The sequence below is a fragment of the Manis pentadactyla genome, chromosome 2 (genome assembly GCF_030020395.1).
Source record: "Manis pentadactyla isolate mManPen7 chromosome 2, mManPen7.hap1, whole genome shotgun sequence".
NCBI lineage: Eukaryota > Metazoa > Chordata > Mammalia > Pholidota > Manidae > Manis > Manis pentadactyla.
This window is the reverse complement of record NC_080020.1, coordinates 46770949-46790812: the sequence shown is the minus strand read 5'-3', so window position 1 is coordinate 46790812 and position 19864 is coordinate 46770949. Positions and strand designations below refer to the sequence as shown.

General features: G+C 49.0%; 1 long non-coding RNA gene across 1 annotated transcript in view; it reads right to left on the bottom strand.

Moving 5' to 3' along the window:
• Nucleotides 1-19864, bottom strand: part of LOC130680710 (uncharacterized) — a 141213-nt gene that overhangs the window by 106914 nt on the left and 14435 nt on the right. The window lies entirely within an intron of this gene.

The window sequence follows — 19864 nt, the reverse complement described above, 5'->3', positions numbered from 1 at the left end:
TTCCACTCCAGCCTCCTTGCTGTTCTTTAACCTGCCAAGTTCATTCCTGCCTCAGAGCTTCTGTAGCTGCTGCTCTTGTTCCCTCTGCCTGCGATGTTCTTCCTCGCCTCCATCAGATTTCTATATTCTCATGTACATGGAAAATACATGTAATCATTTGTTTATGGTCTCTCTCCTCCTGGAACAAAAGATCCTTGAGGAGGTCAGAGACTGACCGTCTTGTTCCCTGTTGGATCCCCAGCGCCCAACAGTGTCTGCACACATAGTATGTAACAGACGTGTGTTGAATGAAGGTGTGTTGAGCAGACAAATTAGTGTGTTAGGTATGCTTTCTAGACATGTGAGGATATTTATGTGTATATGTTATGTATCCACATATACACACTATTCATATATATATGTCTCTCTCTATATATATCTTTATTCATACCCATAACTCTATCTATATCTGTATTTATCTATAAAACACAAAGCAAGACATACTCATTTGTAAAGGGATACTGACTAAGATTTTATTTCTGGTTCTGTGTCCCTGGAGGAGTGCTGGGGGCAAAACAATGTTGCATTTGAAGAGACACACAAGTCCACGGCCACACAGCTGCCAGGCCTGTCAGAGGCCAATTTTCAAACTGTACTGGATTACCTCTCAAAAATCACAGCATAAATTATGGGAAGGGAGAAAATAAGAGCCAATGAATGTTAGAGCTAGAAGGCTTTTCAAGGCTTTCTAGCCTAGAGTCACCAGAAGCACCCTACCACCCCCCTCCCTGTGCCTTTTGGCAGGCATTACCCTCAGACCAGCGCACTTTTCCCCCACCGATCTTCCGAGTCCTTCTCAACATAGTGCTCCAGGCAGCCTCAACCACTCAACTGAAATGATCTGCCATCCCAACTCTAGCCCATGCTGATCAATTTTTGGATTGAGATTCTGAGGCACAGAGAGGAGTCCTTATTTGTGTGAAATTGCATAGTATGCCAGACACAAAGGCCAGGCCATCAGGGCTGGAAACTACTCTGTGTTCCCAAGGTTAGACATTAAGCTGGAAGGGAATTTAGAGATTATATTTAATGTGACATCACATAGTCAGAAAGTAATCATCAAAGAAAAGATCATTCACCTATTACTCCTTCAATAATTTTCAACCACTTACAGCCAAAGACAACTCACTAGTAAAATCACCTCAGGAATCAGACCACCACTGGCTGCCATCAAGATGCCAAATAGAACCAACTGCATTCAAAACACCAAGAAGAAATTTCTTGTCTTTTGGGAGACCAAGAGATAGCTCAGCAAAAATAGAAAAGGGCTGAGAAGTTTGAATGGCAGAAAGCAGGACAGAGAAACATATTTGCCAACTAAAAATGGAACCCCAATTTTATTGGGATCTCCACCCCTTAAACAAGGTAACCCTATCCCCAGCTCCAGACTAAATCCACACTGTCCACACCAAGCATGCAATCCCCATTCCCTCTGACGATGATGAATATAAAATGTCATGTGAAACAGTTCTGGCCGCACTCCTGCTGCAGGGCTCCAGGGAAAGTTTGCTCCCTCTAAAACTGAGAAACACACACACAAAAAGTCTCTTTTGCCTTTGGCAAAAAAATTGTTGCAGTCTGAGTGTGATGACTAGGCTGTGGCAGCCACTTTGGAACTTTTAAGGAAGCAGCCTGAGGCAGGTCTGACAGGCCTAGGACACCAGAGCAGTGGGACAGAAGGAAAGTGAATGCTTGATAACATGGAGAACTAGGGAGTTGACCAGCCCTGGAGACTTGCTACCTTGGGTCAGAGATCTTTCTTCATGTTTAAGCATTTGAAGTTCGGATTTCTGTTACCTGCTACTGAGAGCATCCTAAATGGTATACATCTGCCAATTTCCATCCTAGAGATTAAAACAGGTTCAGTCAAAGCTCTAGGCCCTTCTCAACTCCCATAAGATCAGATATGCAAACGGTCCTGGGAAGGAATAAATCCCCTAAATGTGCAAAACCTAATCATATCTCTTCTTCTAAGAAACTTTGACAGTGTGTTACTACCAGAGAAGCAGATGCCAAGACAGGAGCTAGTGTACAGAGGCTTTATTAAGAGAATGCCCATGATTTATTAAGGGAATGTCTGTAATAGAAAATCGGGAGAGCACGAGGGCTTGGAAAGCAGTCAGATGATGATGCCATGTGACAGTGAGGAAGGATGGGAGGAAGACTGGACGGAAATGTTCTCAACAGCCATGCTCTCTCAAAGGCTTGACAGTACCATCCTTGAGCCAAATGCTGCTGTCAGAGGAGGTCTGTGTCTGCCAGACTCACCTCAGTCCTACTGCCACTCTCGGTCATGGGGTGGGAGGCAGGGTCTCCACACAGATGCAGCCAGGGCTCTTGGTCTCCTACACACCCTGTCAGTAGATGTCTGGCAGGGGTATTTGGTGGCTGTCACGGGCTGCTGGAAGAAATGGGGCCTGTAGTCTGTGTGATGGTCATGTGACCTGCTCACCCAGGCACTCAGCCAACCTCTTTCAGGGAAGATAGCTCAGTCCACCCATGCTTCCTGTGGATTCCTGATTGTTGTCACTGTTGTGGGAACCCGAGGGCAAAATGCAGTGGGGGACCAGGTAGCATGAGAGAAAGCTGGGCTCCAAAGGTCCAGGAGCCACAAGTGTCTGAGTATTAGCGTCCAGACTGTGGACTTTTATAGGCCATGCAGTCTGGGGCGATTTGAGGCAATTTAACCTGGTTCTCACAGGCCAGGAAGAACCACAGCTGACCTCTGAGTTATGCCTCACATTTGAAGGGTATCAGCTCAGCTGCTGCAGCAGAGATAGAAAACACAGTGGCTTGAAGGAGAGAGCAGTCAACTTGTCTCGACCTCACTGCAGGCTCAAGGCAGGAGCTGGGGTGCAGGCTCCACTTGCTTGTGGCTCTGCCCTCCCTGGGGCACTGCCGAGTCATATTGTTGGAATAGTGCCTTGACAGAACATGCTCATGCCAGGCACTGTTCTCACTATTTTGTAGATATTAATCCTTTAACCTATCTGCCTATGATATAGATAATATTATCTATATTATCTCAGTTTTACAAAAACCAAAGCCAAAGAGGTTTAATCACAATCCATGCCACAATCTGTGCTCTTGACAACCATGTCTAGCAAGAGGGAAGGAAAGGGGACAGTGGAAGGAATGCATGACCCCCTCCCTTTAAGATCACAGGACAGATGCCATTAGTTGGATGGCCACCCTTGGTGGCAAAGAAAGCTGGGAAATGTAGTCCCTAGCTGGGCAGGCATGTGCAATGTATCCAGTGAAATTTCTACTCTCTGCCTGGAGTGGCTCTCCCAAACTTTTGCTCTCATTTAGGCCGTTATTTCCATTGCTCAAGACCCAGTTCACCTTCACTGAGAAGACACCACCACCCCAACCCTGGCTGCATTAAGTGCCCCACCTCCAGACACACATAAACTTCCAGGATACCTTCTATGTCCACTCTTATCATATGTTATCATAAGATCCTGCAGGGGCCCTACAGGTCTACGGATATGGTTTCTTTGGCCCATTTACAGTTTTTAAACAACAGAAAGCAAATAACACAAAATGTCAAATATATACCTCTCCCTTAAAAATCATAGGCATAGCAATACTAGGCAGTTACCCCTGTGTAGCAAAAGCTAATGGGGACTGAGTAGTTCCCCAGTCCCTATACAAAGGACATATGTGTGCTTTCCACACAGACCCCACCACTCCCCCTAGTATCACACCCTGTCTGCTGTATTTATTTATGTTGCCTGCCTGGCTCCCATAGGAAGTAGCAATTGCAAACCCCTGGACCATAGGTTCCTTTGGGGGCGCGGTGTGCCTCATCTGCATGTACCTTGCACTTGGCACCCCATATGTGCTCAAATATGTTTATTGAGCAGGTGAAAAGACCCACTGAAATGTTCAGGATTAAACTGCATTGCAGCACAGGCTTACATTCCACCCACACCCTTTTCAACCCTCACTCCAAAGAATCTATATTTAATTGTCTTTGCAAAATTGGAGCCTGCAAGCAACTTCACACGAGATCCTTTCTAAACATCAGAAATGCAGCAGCTTGGCCGGCCTCATGCTCCAGCCTATTAATAGCCCGGCTGCCTCTGCTTGTGTTGCCTGGGCAGCTGCATTGTTCACAGTGGCAGAAAAGCAAAGGCGACCTTCTAAGTCAGACCACCCCTCTGTCTCTCCCAACCCTCCCTGATGCCCTTCCTCACCTCTCTCTGCCCAGCACGCCCACTGTCTATTCTGCAGGACACTTATTTATTTACTTTTTGTCAGCACTAATCAGAGTGGTGGGGACGGAATGAGAGTGCTGGCCCATGCGAAAGTGCTGTACCAGGGTCTCCAGGGAGGATTCCTTGCTGCTTGCAGCACCAGAGGTCACTGTCACCTTGGCCTTGAGGTGGCCTGTTTACCAAAGTGAAATGAAGATATCAGTCAGATGTCAAGGAAATGCTAATGGCAGGCGCAGGGACAGAAAGCTGGCCGGGCACAGGATTGGCTGGGCCGGACCACCCCTTCCTTCCCAATTCTGCAGCACAAAGGCCCCAGTGACTTAGCAGCTCTGATAAGAGGCCAGCAGGCAAACGTCAGGTCTCTGTTGTACACTCCTCTCGCCTGGTTGCAGGGCTTGTAGGCTTCCTCTCTCCTTTTTCCACATCCCTCCCTACATCTATTTAACTGGAGGAAGGGTAGGTGTTCATTGGAAACACTGGCCCACCCTTTCCCTATCTCTGGCAGGAAAGCAAGCCTTGTCCCTAGGGGCCCAAGGTTTGTAAGCACAAGAAGAGGCAGCATCATTGTCCTCCGGCTGTCGATGGGAGAAGCGGGGTGTTGACCATGGCTCATCGCTTAGGAGGATGGATGGATTGACTTCTGCAGCAGAATAGGACAGGAAACAGTGCAGCCTTGTTTACCGCTGTGTGACAGATAGCACAGCTGTGCGGCCTCTCCACGCTGGGCCTCATTAAGAAGTCACTACCTGAAACAGGACCCCAGGATCATAAGGTCCAAGATGAAACAGGCCTATTAGGTCTGTCTCCCCCCGAGAGCAGCTGTTTTTTGAATTCCTTCCACTACTTTTGTGGGGTAACAATGAAGACAAGGTTCCCGCTCTCTGGGAGTCGGGCTCCAACTCTGGGAGCGCTGGCCAACAGGACCTGTTTCCACCCCACAATCTTCAGGCAGACCCTCTCCGCCCTCCCAACTTCAGCTGGCTTCTCCTTTGGGCTCTTTTGTGAGAAGCTAACGCGTTACATTGCCCAGGTTTTCTGCAAACTCTTCTGCTCCTCAGTCAAGTACTCAACCTGCTTCCATCCTTCCCTGGGCTTTTTCCTCCAGTCTTGTATTTGTCTGGATAAACCCATCCTTGCCTGGAGCCCTGCCTTGCCACTCACCAAAGCTGGGCCACTCTAACCTGATGACATCATTTCAGGGTAAAATAGCAAGAAAGTGATGATCTCTTACACATTTCCAGAAGTTGAAATTATCACCAATGCACAAGGATGCTTCTTACCACCTATGAGAAGGCTGTGCTGAAATGTGGTTGCATGTTCCCTGCCACATGGATGGAGGTTGAAAGGAAAGCCACCCAGGTTCCTTGCAAAGCTGAGAGCAGAACTTTGGTGTCCATCAGCCATGCCCAAGTTCCTTTGGTTCCGACAGGTCACTCACTTTATGATCATTTGGCGATCACTGCCTGTAGGATTTTGCAGAGCAGGAGTGCTGGGTCCTGGAGAGAGAGCAGAACTGGGAGGGCAGTGCTAACCTGCAGCAGGGACTCAGGAGTTCTTTCCAAGTCTGGAGGATAACTGCAGATCTCCCCTGTGGGCAACATGGTCTGGGAGGTGAGACTGATAGGAGATGAGGTTCCTAGGTCTGGGTAGTGTACACTGCATTCTCCTTTTCCATATTTCATGGGGCACCGCGGGTGGCTGGGCAGTGGTGAGCATGGCATGGACTATGGAGAAAATCACCACCTTAGAGCTCAGGAGAAACAGTAACAGAGCAGTCACAGTTCTTCTTTCTGCAGGAAATCAGTGATGTCTGGCAGAACCACCCCTGTGCGTGTTTGGGGTTTCTGAAGGTGGAGGGCTCCGTGGAACCACAGCACCTGAGGACTCTCCAGAATAAGTGCGAGGACTCAATACTCATCCTTATGTGCCGGCTCTTTTCCATTTGTGCATTCCACCCACCCCAGCTCAGTTCCCAGCCCTGGAACTTTGCCCCACTGGACTGCATCTCCCAGTCTCTCTCAATCTCTGGTTTCTAGTTGAGTTTGACCAGTAAAAGGCATTGAGAAGAAACAGGAAAGGGGTAGTAGAGAGAAGTTGGGGTATTTCTCTCCTGTTCCCACCTTCCTAAGGTACATGTCTCTAGCAGTTGTGTGTCCCCTCAGATCTAGGGATGGTCATGGCTGTTAGTGTTAGTTGTATCAGTTATCTATTGCTGTGTAACGTATCACCCCAAACTTAGTGATTAAAAAAATCATTGTTTATTTGGAGATGATGCTGCAGTTTGGGCTGGGCTCATCTGGACTGCTCTTCTGCTGGTCTTGGGAGTCTCTTGTGTAGCTGCCATCATCTGACAGCTTGACAAAGTGGCTGACCTGATTGACAGTTGGTGCTGGCTGTTGGCTGGGTTCCTTGGTTCTCCACATGGCCACTCATTGTCCACTAGGCTAGACCAGGCATCTTTACATGAAAGACCCAGGGCACCCTCCAGGAAGGTGAAGGAAGAAGTTACAAGGCTTCTAGAAGCCTTGCCTTGGGACATCTCACAGCATCATTTCTGGCACATTCTATTGGCCAGGGCCACTCACTACCCTAGGAGAGATTCAAGGACTGGGAAAATAGACTTCATCTCTTAAAGGGAGCAGCTGCAAAGTCACACTGCAAAGGAGCCTGGATACTCAGTGGGAAGAATGTTTTACCAAAACTTGCAGTCTAGCACCGTAATCTTTTGGTACCTCAAATTCTTTGGTTCCCTTAATTTTCCATTTCTATGTGAATGGTTGGTCCCTTCATTAAAATCTCCTCAAGGAATCCTATGAATGAAGTTCTGTTTCCTGCCAGGACCCTGATGGATATCATAGTAGTAGCATGATCTCTATTCACCGTATAATTATTGTTGTTATTCACATGTTCCATATATGGCACTGTTGACATGTAGCCTGTGAGTTACTAGCAGTTTGACTTGCAGAATCACATTTATATCCCTTGTACAACTGTGACATTTTATCTATAGTGTGGCACTACACAAATGAAGACAGGCTGCCTCGTTAGGAGTAGCTAACACTTTTCCAGCATGTACCATGGCCCAAACACTAAGAAGTCTGTGTATTCAAAATTTAATTTAAAGCTCACAATAGCCCTGAGAAGGAGACACTGTATTACCACCACTTCACAGAAGAAAAAAACAAGGCACTGAGAGGTTAATTAATTTGCTTAAAGTCACACAGCAACTGGGAAAATGACTGTCATATTCCCAAAGAGATTTTTCTGATTTTTTGACATTGATGATATCTTCTCAGATTGTGAAAAGTGAGAAATTACAAGAATTTAAGAATCTTGAATGGTGTACAACATCACATGTAATAAAATGAGAATGATTTGCTCTCTCTTGTTTGGGAAGGCTATAAAATATGTAGGGCATATGTATATAATGTGGGTTAAGTTTTTCCCTGTTTGTGTTGCTTTCTATAGACAGTTAGGCATCAGATCCACAATCTGGAATATACATCAGACATGAAGTATATTATTTTGCCTTGTCTCACAGATACATGGCACAAACGGTCACAGGAGCCCTGCATGGCCTTGTGGGTACTCCAGTGAGGTTTGCTCTAACCATGCACTGTGCTCAAGTCCATGCTCACTGGCTTGTTATCAGAGGGCTGCTGGCACTCATGAAAGCAGACCCTTGCACACAGGTGAGTTTCTGGGGCCTAGTTAGTAAAGCATACACTAGAGATTCTCATAACTTCCATCCAGCTCTCTACTGGATTGAGGTTCTCAATGTCACCAATGAGCAAAAACGCTAGGAACATTTTCTAGAAGAGGGTACCCTATTTGTTCTGTGGAAGTTGCCTTCTATCATTGGATGATAAAATGGTCTCACACTCCCACCGGGGGTGCTGCAGGAGCTATCCAACTGGCAGAAAACTTCCCGCTTAGGCCCTCCAATGGATTCTCCACTCAGAAAGCAGAGTGATCCTCTTAAAACAAATCAGATCATCTATTTCTCCCCTGCCTCCAAAACTACACAAGATCTTCAGCAGCCCCCTTCCCCCCACACTCCTTTCTATGACTGTGTCTACTTCTCTGACTTCATCTCAGGCCATCTCCCCATTGCTGATCAGGCTACAGCCACACTCGCTTCCTTGCTGCTTCACAGATGTGCCAAGATCACTCCCTGCTTGGGGACTTTGTACTTGCTGTTCCCTCTGCATAGAGTGCTGTTCCCCCAGATCTCTAAATGGCTGGCTCTTCATCAGGTCTCACCTTGAATGTCACCTCCACAGAGAAGCTCTCCAGTCTTGCTCTTTCACACCACTCAGTTTCACTTTGATCACAGCACTTATCCACTAGTCAACATCTTTCTGGTTATTTAGTTGTACACTTCCCTTCCCCTGTGAGAAGGTAAGCTCCATGAGGGCAGCAGCACTGTCTGGGGTCATGAGACATGACCCATCAGTTCTGGGTCCATCTCCAGGCAGCTCCCAGTCCAGAGTTCCAGCCACAGCACCCGCCTGCTCCCTGAACAAGGGTTGGTATTTTGTTCTCAGCGGCTTTGGAAATCAGATCTCATTCCCAAGCCCTGTGACTCAACTGGCAGCAAGAGAGAGGGCTGGACAGGGGACACAAGGGGGCCTTCGGTCTTCAGAAAGATAACAGCACTCCAAGGAATGAAGCCGTAGAGGAAGGTTGAGAATCAACCCTGAGGGCTGCCCTGCTCACAGGAAGCTGACCCTCTCCTGGACCTTGCCAACTCGAAGCATTTCACAAAAGGCAATCTCCCAGCCTTTTGAATGCCAGTATCGCCTAGCTACAGAATTACCACACAGATAGGGCTCAGGGGATGAAATTAGATTTCCCCTTGCAGAACAAAGATAAACACTCCTGTAGCCTGTCCTGGGAGAACTGCATCGGGAGAGCCTGCTTCCGGGCCAGGCCTTCAAAGCCCATGGGCTGTCTTGCTTGCTTCAGCAGTTCCTGGCAAAGAGCAACCGAGTCCTCCAGCTTGGAAATCTAATTGCCTGCCCATAGCTGTGAATCCATCTCCAAAGGCAAAAAGAAAGAAAGAAAAAGAATTTAAGTGGTGGGGGCAGGGGCAGCATGGAGACAACAGTTCTCAGGAAACCAGCCGAGAGGAGCCCATTTAAGCTTTGACATCGTACATTCTGGGATGGCCAATTTCTAAAAAAACTAGTCTGAGAAGCTCCAGTTTAAAAGAGAAAGATCCATAAATGCAGCTTCTGTCAGTAATGAGAAAATGGAAATCACAAGCAAAACCAGAAAACTCATTCCACCAGAATCTTAATGATCTCCAGAATAATTGTGCTGGTCTCTTAAATCAAGGCATGGACGGTGACAGCTACAGATTTTCATATGAGGGTCAGATGGGTTCATGTTTTTTTAATTGGGCTCATTTCTAAGTCATGTGCTTGTCATGATGCCTTAATCCCTTCTCTGTCCCCCAGCGAAAATGCTTTCTCTCTCCTTGTCTCCCTCAAACAAATGCAGCTTCTCAAAGGGGGAAATGAGCTTCCCTCTCTTGCTAACAGATTTTTTAGCATATGACTGCTCCACTGTGGGTGAACTTGCATTTCTCTTACATAAGAGAGCAATTTCCTGAAGGGGGGAAAAAGGGGAAAAAAATCAAACTGCTTGCTACTCCTTGTTTTCCATATAAACATCTTCAGCCTCAGCTCCTGAAGATATAGGAAAGAAGCAGCTTTATTTCAGGATGAATATCAATCTTTCAGATGGCAGTGGAATGTTTTCTTGCATTTGTTTTACATGGTGAGACTCACAAGAAGGAACAAATTCATTGACAATTTTAAGGGTTCCAAGCAAAATGACACCTTCTGGTAAAATCTCATTAGAGGTTAAAGTTCAACAATGATTAACAAATTCGAAAACTCTGCCGTTACAACTGAATATAAATTAGCGGCCTTCAATTAGGATGCTAAAAAAAAAACAAGAGATGAGATCCTAAAAGTAATAAAAATAATAATGAGCCTTGGGATTCACAAAAAACAAAGTGTAATGTCTCAAGTGTGCTCAGGGGTGTGAAAGATAACAGCAGCCTTCAGTTCAATATAGAAGCACTTTCTCTTTGACAGACACTGACCATACCATGCAGTCTCCGGGGAGGGCTTCAGACCTCCCTTGGCCATTTCACTTCCCTTCTAGGTTCTGGCTACCAGCCTCATGCCACCCCAGGAGGGCAGTGAGGCCAGCCCCAGGCCCAGTGTGAGGGCCAGCTCTGCTAGTGGGGGTGGGAGGCTCAAAGAAACAGGACAGAGGGAGGAAGGGGGAAAGGAAAGGAAGAGGCTACCATGCTACACCATTTGTGGATTTGGTCAATGCTTGCTGCACACCCACTATGTGCCAGTTCCTGCTGAGCGCCAGGGAGATAACGGCGAGCAAAGTAAGCCCCAACTCCAGGCCTCTCGGGACTTGGGGAGAAGATGACTTCCACCACATAAACACAAGTAAACGCAAGGCTGCCGCTCTGCTGAGTGCCACCAGCAGTGCGTGGGTACACGCTCCTATGCGAAAGAATAACCAGGAGACAAGGTCTGTGCAGAGGGTCAAGATGGTTGTGCCTGAGGCAGTTGGGGAGGTTGGGGTGAAGTCTCACTCTGTGCGAGTGCTTTTCATACCCCAGGATCCCGCCAAGTGTTTCTCACTAGCATCATCTTACTCACTCCTCACACCAACCCAGCAAGGCAGATGCTGCTATAATCCCATTATGGATGAGTACCCTTAGGCTCAAAGAGGCAATACTACTCACCCAAGGTCACAGAGCTTATCACATGCAAGAGCCCAGACAAAGCCAGGGGGACCTGTCTCCAGAATCTGTGACCCTGATCACCACAGCACACGCAGTCCTCCCAGGACGGGTGGAGACAGGCAGGCCGGCCTTCCTCTCCTCACCTCCCTGCGCTTGCCTCCTCCTCCTCTTCCAGGCCAGCACATGCATGTACACACATGCATGCATGCATGCCCATATGCCCAGGTGACTCTCAGCATCACCACCTTCTTCCTCCCTAACCAAAAGGCTCCTTCAGTGCCTGAGCCTCAGGCTGCGAGTGAAGTGAGGTGCTGAGCTCCCACCGGGGACGTGGCTGAGTGGCATGAGGAAGTGGCTGAGGAAGATGCCTTTGACCTGGACCTTGGAACACGAACAGCAGTTGGCCCAGTAAGCAGAAAGGAACAGGTTTCCAGGAAGAGAAATCTGCATGTAGGAAAGCATGAAGGCACATTTAGGAAAAGTAAATGACATCCCCTCACCGGCTCCCAAGTTCCCTGCTGTCCACAGCACCCCTCCCCACAGCTGGCTTCTCCTCTAGGATTCCCCATCTCAGCAGAGGCACCACCAGCCGCCCAGGTGCACAAGCCACAAATACAGGCAGCACCCTGGCACCTACCCACTCACTTGTCCAAACTGTCGCCAAATCCTCCTAAGTATAGCCCGAATCTGCCCACTTCTCCACCCCATCTTTGCTGCCACCACCCTCCTTCCAGCCCCCACCATCTCCTCCTGGACTACTGTCACATAGTTCCCCCACCCCCATCAGGGTGCACCCACCCCCCGCCACCCTGTGCTCACAGAGCAGCCCGAGTGGCCTTCACTTCTGCACACTGGACGCCCTGCTTCCTTAAAACTGCTCTCGGGGCTCCTCCCGTACACCCTTCCCTGACAAGGACTCCCGCCCCCAGACTAAGGCAGAGCCCCTATTTAATGCTTCATGACTCACTGTTCTTTTCCTCCCTGACACTCAGCAAAGTTGGTGCTTGCACACACATGTCTGTGATTCCTTGATGTGACACTTGAAGCTACAGGAGAGTAGGGACTGTCATCACCCCTCAGCAGTCCCCACACATAGAGGCCTGCAGTAAATCGCTGCTGAGTGGATGGGTAGATGCTAGCACGCAGAGGGGTGGCAGAGATCGGACCTGTAGGGAGTGAGCGGGGGAAAGGGACAGAGTCCTGGAGAGCTCAGCCACCGTGCTGAGGGATGCAAGGGATGGCACTGGCAGTGTCCGTGGGATGCATGGCCTGTGGTGGCTTACTTCTTCCTTGATGTGGGAAGGCTTTGGAAAGTGGGCAGCTGGCTTCAGGCTCCCTGCAGGGCCCCTCTCCATGGGCAGCCTTGAGCAGCTGACAAAACAAGCTGGCTGAGGGAAGGTAACTTGTTTGAGAGGTGCTGACCCCTGCCACCCACAGCCAGGCAGCACCTTGGTCCCTGTCGCATGATTTGTTGTCCCAGCCTACCCAAGGCTCAGTGGTGCCCCACAAGTTGGCAAGGTGACCAGCCCCTTCCTCAGGCTCCAGAATCCACAGCGAGGCAGCCGGGGAAGATAGGGATGCCACCTTCCTGATGGGGGAGGTTGGGGGATAGTAATCAGGGTTGCACAGCACCCATGGCACGTTTGCAGCTGCCTGAGAGGCAAGGAGGTGGTAGTCCTTACTCGTGATGACTGCAGGCCACCAGACCAGCCACACACCCCTGGCAGAGTGTCAGTGCAGCAAGAAAGGAGTGTTCTTCCTATCCTCACATCACAGCACAGCCAGAAACATTCCACAGAAGACATTTTCCTACTCACTCATTCACACAGCACACACTGCTGGCCTGTCTTCCACAGTCCAGGCCTGGCCCTAGGCCCCAGAGATGCAGCAGAGGACAGGACAGAGCTGGTCCCATCCTTGTGGTACTTAGAGTCAGTGCAGGGCAAAACGGACAGAGTTTTGTTTAGTCCTAAAAGAGACTGCCTTCCGACATTCAAAATCAATGTCACATCAAAGTCTTGGTTTCTTGCTTCCCTTGAAAAGACTAGAAAATTCCATTCCCACTTGGCATCAATTGCCTAGATTGGGTGCTGCTGCCCCCTTTGGGTGGGCATGGGCTCTGCAGCCCATCTCAGCACCCACTGCTCTGCAGACTGACACTGTTTCTATTAGCTCCCTGGCCCCGGTAGACCCCAGTAGTGCCCCGCCCACATCTCAGATGGGCAAACAGTCATCAGATAATTCTCCACCTGGATGACCGCCTCTGTCATGGGGGTTGCAGAAGAAAAGTACAGAGAGTTCTGGAACCAGAACAGGATTCCTGAACCCTGGCCTGATGGAGTTGATCTCCGTCCTCCCACTACAGGAAGCAGGAAAGCCTCCTGTTGGCCCTGGTTCGTATGGGTCACACAACCCTGGCCTCTGAGGTAGATGAACTTCAGACTCAGCGATGTTCTGGTGACCAAGACAGCCAGGCGTGGAGTCAATCGCCCAGGCCTCTTCCCAGTTCACCTGCCCCGGAGCACATTCTGAATTCTGACAGAAGTCCAGCTCATCCAGGCCAGACGATTCTGATAAATCCATCCCCACTCAACATGTAGCACCTTCAGCGGCATTCAGGAGTGTCGCCCACTGCACGCCTGATCTAAAGCCCTCCAGGATTCTCCGTGGCCTCAGCTTGGTACTTAAGGCCTGCTCCAGCTTGTCCCCTGTGGGCCCTCCCTGTGCCACCCCATCCTTTGCCCTACAGGCCCTGTCCCAGTCGAACTGCCTCAGTGCACTTCCTCCAGGGGCCCCACGGCACCCTCTTCCCTGTCTTAGTTCACTGCTCCTCCCCAAACAAGTCCCTTCTTCCTGCCTTCATCTGTTCCTTCCTGACCTTTCCATCAAGGGCCCAAATTAACTCTTCCAGGTGTTCTTTCCTGAGGCCCCAGCCGAGTGTGATCAGTCTCTCCAGAGTCCTCCTATTTAAGTTGGGTAGTTTTCCGTAACAAAAACCCAACTGGGAGAATAGCATCACAAAGCTGCACCTTCCAGGGCCAGTGGCATCTGGTACATGTGGACGCAGGGCTGGCGTAAGGATGGCAGGACCCTTCCTCTCTCCACCTCTCTGCCTGCTTCCCTTGCTCACCTTCAGGAGGCCTCTCTCCAGGTAGCAGTGCCTGGAGGCTCTGGGCTCACTCCTTGCCAGCATGACTAGTCCCATGGAAAGAGGCCTCCTTTCCCATAGTGCCAGCAAAAGTCTTTCAGCTGACCCTCACCAGGCTGACTTGGGGCATGTGTTCATCCAGGAACCACTCACTGTGGCCTGAGAAAAGGGTCAGTCTCACCCAGGCCACGTGGGGTGAGACTAGAGGAGGCATCCTTCTCCAAAGGCACAGGTTTGTGGAAGCAGAATGCTCAGGGACCAGCCAAGCACACGCAACTGATATCAATCGCCCCTTTAGACTACATCTGTGTAATTACTCACCTTGCTCTGCAAATGCTGGTGCCTGTATCACTTCGGCAGGCCCTCCACGGCATGGCATTATGCTTTACACAAAAGCTCATGAAATTAAACTATAGTGATTGACATGAGCTCTGCTAGGAGAGCCCCTGACATGTGTATATCCTCTGTTCATTTTCTATCTCTGAAACAGACAGGAGCTTCCTGAGAGCAAGCCTGGCTTCTCTTTCTTCCACATCATCCACAAACCATAAGCACTAGACACCTGGCTGCACTGTTTATCGACATCTGGGAGGACACCACAGAGAGAATACAGACTTCCCAGCTGACTTTATCAGCTGAGTTTAAATCAAGGTTCCTTCTGTCTCTGAGTAGCTGTGCCTTTGTCAGAGCACCAGTCAGGGCTCAGGTGGGGAAGAGACCACAGGCAGGTGTGGAGTACAGACTTTGTTACTGGAGTTTGACCTTACACAGTGAGGGAGAAGGAAAGTCTGGATGGGCCAACGGGTGTGTCAGAGGGCTCAGCAGCCAGCCAATCGAAGCCGAATAGGACCAGGGAGGGAAGCTGGTAGAGGGGAATCCAGGGAGGTCCTGCCTCTGCGGGTCTGGGGAGAAGAGCAGGACATGGAGCTGAAGAGAGCAAAGCCCCGTGGGCACCACCGCCTCTCACTACCACCACATCCCACAAGGTCCACCCTGGAGAGTGTGGCTGCTGCTCACCTCCACCTCCGGATTTCTGTGCAGCCTTGTGTGGCCAGCTCACCCCCACAGCCATGCAACAAGGAGATTCTGAGCATCAGTGTTCCAGCCTGACCATGTCAGCACGGTACAGATCACCATGGTCAAATGCTTGGTCCCCGTGAGTGGCTATTTCTTCATCAGTGAAGTTAGGATGTTAACACTTAGCACAGGACCCAACAGGAATGTGGCTATTATTTATTATCCTTTTTATTGATACAATAATTATTATTAACCATTGCCAGCATCTTTGTTACTTATGGAAACTTTTGTCCTTCCCTCTTACATGGCAGTGCCTTTAAGAATTTCCATCCTAATAAGTTGACAAACACTGTGTGATTCCACTTATAAGTGCTCTCTAAAAACACTGAACTTACAGAAACAGAGTAGATTGACAGTTGCCGAGGGCTGGAGGTGAGAAAACAGGGAGATGCTGGTCAAAGCACTCAAATTACCAGTTATAAGATGAGTAAGTCCCGGGATCTAATGTACAGTGTGGTGGCTACAGTTAACAACACTACATTGTACACTTGGAAGTTGCTATGCAAGTAAATCCTAAATGTTCTCACCATAACAACAATTGTGTGAGGTAAGGGATGTGTTAACTAACCTTATTATGGTCAACATTTTGCAATGTATACATGTACAAATCATTACATTGTACACCTTAAACTTACACAATGTTATATGTATGTATCTTAAGGAACCTAGGGGGTACAAAGAATGTCCGTCCCCAAAGCCCAAGGCAGTGAGAGAGGGCAACCATGACTAAGTTTAAGTCTCACATTTTGCACAACATTAATTATCGCCCCACAGGAGCAGCCTGACATCTGCAGCGCTCTGGCCTTTTGCAGAACCAGGCTCCTCTGGGCCACGGAGATCACTCGCATTTTCTACCTAGCTTCTTTCTGTAGTCATATTAGTATGAGAACCAGATGGATGGCATGAAGTTTCTAATCTTTCCGGCATAGGGTAGTCACCACTTGCAGCCTGGGGAAAGCCTCCAGTTCCTTGGGGAAGCCCTGACTCCACAGCTCCCAGCTAGTTTGCCTCCTCAAAGGATAAAACCAAATGAATGCCTTGCCAGGAAGCAGTAGCCATCCTGAGACTTCTGAAGGCATTTCTCTGGGGTCTGCAGAGCTGGCCCTTTAAGGTCTGGCCATCTCCTGGGGTGGGGTGGGAGGGGGCCCAGAAGGAAGGTCTCTGCCATCTGGGAGAGGAGAGCAGTTGTGATACCATGGCAACGCCGAACACTCCAAAATGGATGTGTTTAATTTGAAGATTAATATTCAGGGAAATAGACCGACTACTTTCTCTGCAGGTCCCTGAAGGCTGGTTCAAATAAGAACCAGGCTGTGTGGGTTAAGATCTGCTGGAAGGCACCCACCTCCTCAGAGATGGGGAAACTGAGGCTAGGAGAAGGGAAGGAACCCATCCGGAGTCATCTAGTTTATCAGCAGCAGGTCCAACAAACAGGTGAAGGGTTCATTTGCTCATTTAGGCAACAGAGTGCCTCCTGTGTACCCAGCACTGTTCTAGGTGCTGGGGCTGTGGTGCAAAATTAGTAAAGGGTCAGTTGGTGGTATAGCAAATTTGTAAGAGAAGTGCGCTGCATGTTTTTATACCAATACTGATCCTTGCAGACAGAGTCCAAGCAGCTACGCTCCCATCACACAGGTGCGGAGACTAAGGCTCAAGGAGGCTCAGACACTTTTCAAGGTCCCACACCCAGTCTGTCCAAACTTGGGGACCATGAGGTGTCACCTCTCTGCCATACCATTCCCATGCACCATACCAGAGTTACTCTGAGTTTGAGACTGAGAGTCACCTAAACTCATGGGACCTGGGTCCCTGGGGGCTCTGAGAGGGCAGCTAGGAAAGAGGGCTGAGAACACAACACGGGGCCCCATGGCAGCAGGTCCCACTGCAGTGGGAGGACACTCGGGTCGTGAAAGCTGTAGTGGGAAGCAGGACTTGCTCTCTAGTCAGAAAGATCTTGGTTCAAAGGCCAGTCACTTGACCCCTCTGAGCCCTAGTTTCCCCATCTGTACAAGGGGGCAAGAAGGTGGTTGTGAGACAAAGAGGATTGATGCACATGCAGGTGCCTGGTCCCGTTCCTGGCTCAGAGTGAGTGCCCACTAAACAGAAAGGGCAGGAAGTCCCAGGGCCTGTTCCACAGCCCTTCCAGCTCTGGCCTACTGGTGTGTCCTTTTTCTCCCTAAAAAGCAGGGGAGGCCAACCGTTCATGGTTTGGGGTCAAACATAGCCCTTGCTTGGTTTCCAGTGGCCAGGGGGCTGGTTTCCACAGCACACAATGACAGGGGCCCTTAGTCCCATCCGGAGAGTGCCCATCACTGTGGCTTTTCCAGACCGATTCATGGAGGGTAGTGAGGGTGACACCTCACTTCCAGTGCCGCCTTACAGGTTACACATTACTGTCACATGCTTTAGTCCCTATCCCAGGGCCTGAGCTTAGAGCTAAAAGACCCCAGGGAGGTAATGAATCATCCAACCCAGAGGTTTCCACGCTGGGGTTCATCGGATTCACTGGGGAGCTTTTCAGTCTTTAACATGGGAACGGTTCCCTTTTGCAAGCACACTGTAGAACTCTCCAGGTATGCAAAAGCATGTTCAGTAAAACATTTCCCAGTGTCTCCTCCCTAGAAGCAATCACTCTTTCTTGTGTACCTTCCAGAAGCAACCCAGGTATGTGCGGGCAAAAGTATTCTGTGCACTCTCAGACACCCGTTCCATACACCATTCTGCTCCCTACTCTTCTCAGTTTACCACTGTATTTTGGGTGTTTATATCAGTATATCAGGACATGGAAATATCATTTTAATGACTGCATAGTATTCCATCATGTGGCCCTTACTAATAGACATTTATGGACTTTCCGTTATGTGCTCAGTCAAACAAGGCAGCAGGACGTTTCCTAGTATATACATTCCTTTACACATAAATCTTTGTCTACTTCTCTGTGTACACTAAAGGATATTAGGAAGGTTTAAGATGACAAATTCCCAGGACTTCTCAAAGTTATTTTGATTCCATTGGCTTGGGGTGACATCTAGGAATCTGAATTTTGAAAAGCACCACATAATTTGGATGGATACCCACATTAGGAATCTCTTGGTTCATCTTGTAAAAGAGAAGCATGCTGCCCTGCACACCTGAGTGGCCTGTGCCAGGCCCCTGATACCTGGGCCGAGTGCTGGGCCACTGCAATACCCTGGAGAGGCCCTGCATTGTCTCCCCTACCAGTAGCCAAACATAGGTGCACCCCTGAGGGCATGCCTGGCTCTCTCCAAAAGGCAATAATCATTAATCAAGTGGCCTTGGAGCCTAGCTAATCTCAACCAGTCCCAACTTCATGTAACTTTATTATCTTTAATATCTGGAAGGACATACAAGAAGCCAGTACCAGTGGCTGCCTCTTCAGAGAAGACTGGGTCTATGGGAATCAGGGTAATGAAGGAAACTTTTCAATGATTGACATAGGAATTATTATCATTATTCTTTAAAATCTGCCAAGTGAAAAATATAAAAAAATCATAGAATATCTGGGTGTGCTTTGTTCACTAACCACATGATCTTGAACGAGTCACCTACCTTCTCTGAGCCCCAGACAGGCACTGCCACTACAATGTTGGGTCGCAGTAAATGGTAAATGAGTTCATGGATGTGAAACACTTAATGTAGCTGTAAAAATCTATCCGAGCAGCAACATGAGGCCTCATGAGATAGAAACGGGAGGTTTTTACCATTCTGTGAAAAGACAGAAGAGCAGAGAGAAACAAAGGCCATGAGCTTGAGGCTGGTCATAAGGCAAGGCCAGGGATGAGGACAGCACGGTTACCCAGCCTCTGTGAGGGCCTCTGTGGCCCCTGTAGCCCTGGCTCAGCCTCCCTGCGTGAGTCTTCACCTTCAAGCCCTGGACCCAGTGAGCAAAGGCATTCAGTGTGATGTTTTCCACCTTCACCGGTACCATAGGGCCACTCGCCTGCAGAGAATGTGACATCCCTCCAGACTGTGCAGGGGCCCAAGCCTCAGGTGGGATAAATGAGCCATGGCCAGCCAAGCCTAGGAAATCAGCAGCTGCCTGCCTCTCAACACAGAGTTTCCCTGGCTGGCCTCCCCCAGGGAGCAGTAGCATTTCACAGAATGACAAGAGCTCAGAGAAGAAAAAGCCAGTTGGGAGGTGGAAGACAGGCCAGGAGTCCCCATAATTATCTTAACTATGGGAAAAAATAGGAACATTTTGGAACCCTTTCTGGAGCCTATAGTGGAAAAAAAAAATTTTTTTTTTTCTGTTGAAACAAGGACAGTGGGCATGTTTCCTTTTTTAGAGTCTAACCTGAGCCGGTTCTTTTGAGAAAAAGTCAGAAGCTGGGGTTCTGTGGGTCAGATCTGGCATGCAGATGTTTTCTCCATCCCCTTTCCTCCCCACTCAGACAAAATTAAGGAATTTGATGCTTAGTGCTTTTGAAGTGTTGAAGGATCTGGTGTACATGGGCCAAACTACACACCTGGCAGCAATAGTCATGGCTGTTGTGGTAGTGTGGCCTTCGCTGTCTCCTGTTTGCCGTGATCCCCACCATCCCCTATCATTCACAGCAGCCTGCATCCCTCACACCA